The 2,248-nt window shown below is 40.4% G+C and overlaps 1 non-coding gene across 1 annotated transcript; it reads left to right on the top strand.

Annotated features, from left to right (window-relative positions):
* Positions 1-1,157: 1,157 nt before the first annotated feature.
* LOC112207042 (U6 spliceosomal RNA) lies at positions 1,158-1,263 on the top strand. Its single transcript, XR_002941524.1, has one exon. It is a non-coding gene; the product is annotated as a U6 spliceosomal RNA (small nuclear RNA).
* The last annotated feature ends 985 nt before the right edge of the window (positions 1,264-2,248 follow it).

Genomic DNA, 2,248 nt, shown 5'->3' with positions numbered 1-2,248 from the left:
TACGTGCAGGGTTACAATGTGCTTGGTAAGGCAAGAAATCTCTACCAACACAGGATTTTTTTGAGGATTAACTAAGAAAACATAAATAAGCACACAGCCTGTTGCCTGATACACGTTAGGAACTAAGTAAATGCTTATTTTGTTTTAAAATCATTACCCTACATTCTGGAAAATGTGCCATGGAATGGGACGGGCCCACAATGGTTTTTCTACAGAGTTTTTAGCGGGTTCTGGGGACAACTATTATATATTTTAAAATAGCAACGCTCACATGCTCCGTAGTAAATCAGTTGGCCAAGTTAAAAATAGATTCTAAACATAGCAAGAGCAGAAATTCAATCTAAGATACTAAGTCATGGAAAGCAGTTGACAGTGGTTGCAACAGAGAAAAGGAAGCGCAGGCACACACTGATTCTACATGTGGATAAAATTCTCCAACCTCCATTTCAGGTTTGTTCTATTCTCTACAGCAGAAAACATGCACACATATATATGCATACATGCATATACATATGCATGCAAATAAATAAACTAAGATGACACATTCTATTTATCTGCAATAGCACCATTTACAAACCTATTAATTTTGAGATTTTGGTACTTATTAGCACGTACTAGATACACTACAACAATATATAGTTCCTCAACATTTTTAGGTGTAAGAGAGAGGATGGTTAATATTTAAAATATTTGGGGTGCAGATACACAGATAACTGCACCCCACAGATATCTGGTAGATAACTAGAAAGGATGGGGACAGAAGCTATATACCCTCTGTGCTCAGTCAATGTACAGTGGCAGCCTTAGAGAGTTGGGTTAATGCTGCCATTCTGTCATTTGAAACCCCGGGAACTGGTATGCCAGATAAAACTCCAATCACTGTGCCAAGGACTCAGGAAAAGGCGTGGAGCTTAGGTTCTCCCTCAGCCTCCTACTTTTAAACTGTTGTTTGGAGCACACAATTACTTTCTCTCAGTTGCTAGGGTGGGTGCTTCAGCTGTGGGTGTGACTATTTAGGGAGGAAGCCATGAAATGTATATCCTTAAATCACATCGTCTTGTTCCATGTACGTCAAGAAGCGAATGACTGAGGGATGTCTATCATAAACTGGAGTAATGGCACATCACACCAAACAAACCTTTCCATGGGATACTAACATAAAAGCAGATCCATTATAAATATAAAAGAAGAATGATACAGAGAAGATCAGCATGGTCCCTGAGCAAAGATGATACATGAATTCATGAAGCTTTCCATATTTTTAAAAACACCAAAACAGGCCGGGGTGGTGGCTCGCCTGTGATCCCAGCACTTTGGGAGGCCGAGGAGGGTGCATCATCTGAGGTCAGGAGTTCGAGACCATCCTGGTCAACATGGTGAAATCCCCTCTCTATTAAAAATACGAAAAATGAGCCAGGTGCGGTGGCTCACGCCTGTAATCTCAGCACTTTGGGAGGGTGAGGCGGGCGGATCATCTGAGGTCAGGAGTTCGAGACCATTCTGGCCAACATGGTGAAACCCTGTCTCTACTAAAAATACAAAAAATTAGCTGGGCGTGGTGGCACGTGCCTGTAATCCCAGCTATTCGGGAGGGTGAGGCAGGAGAATTGCTTGAACCCGGGAAGCAGAGATTGCAGTGAGCCGAGATTGCGCCACTGCACTCCAGCCTGGTCGACAAAGCGAGACTGACTCTGTCTTAAAAAAACAAAACAAAACACTAAAATAACAACAAAAAAAACCTACAGAAAGACTTATGACACAATTGATAATTTAGGATCAATAACTTTCTCCTTTTTTTAAAAAAAAAGCTTGAAATATATTTATTTGTAAAACACCATGTGAAATAGAATAATTGAGGATAAAAACACAGGAGAGTGGTTAGCAGCGCAGGTGTTGGAGTCAGGCTACTTGTGTTTGGTCAATACTAACTGCAGGTCTTTGGACAAGAAGTCTCGCTTCTCTAGGTCATGGTGTCCTAAAATGTCCTAGCATACACTTCATAGAGTCATTGTGGGTGTTAAAGTCCTATATGCTAGCCATGATCCTAGCACACAGGATTCTAAACATTAGCTATTACCATTTTCTAAAAGTAACAGAGGCAAGAGATTACTAAATACTTGAGATAAGCGGATTACTGTAATTGAGGACTGATTTTCCTAGAAGCTAAGGGAAAAAAAAGGTTTTACTTTCTGACAAAGAAACAATCAGCATACATCAATGAAGACTGCCCAAACTTAAATAGGAGATT

This window comes from Pan troglodytes, chromosome 1, assembly GCF_028858775.2.
Source record: "Pan troglodytes isolate AG18354 chromosome 1, NHGRI_mPanTro3-v2.0_pri, whole genome shotgun sequence".
Lineage (NCBI taxonomy): Eukaryota > Metazoa > Chordata > Mammalia > Primates > Hominidae > Pan > Pan troglodytes.
Note: the sequence above shows the minus strand (reverse complement) of the source record. Positions and strands in the feature narration are given on the sequence as shown.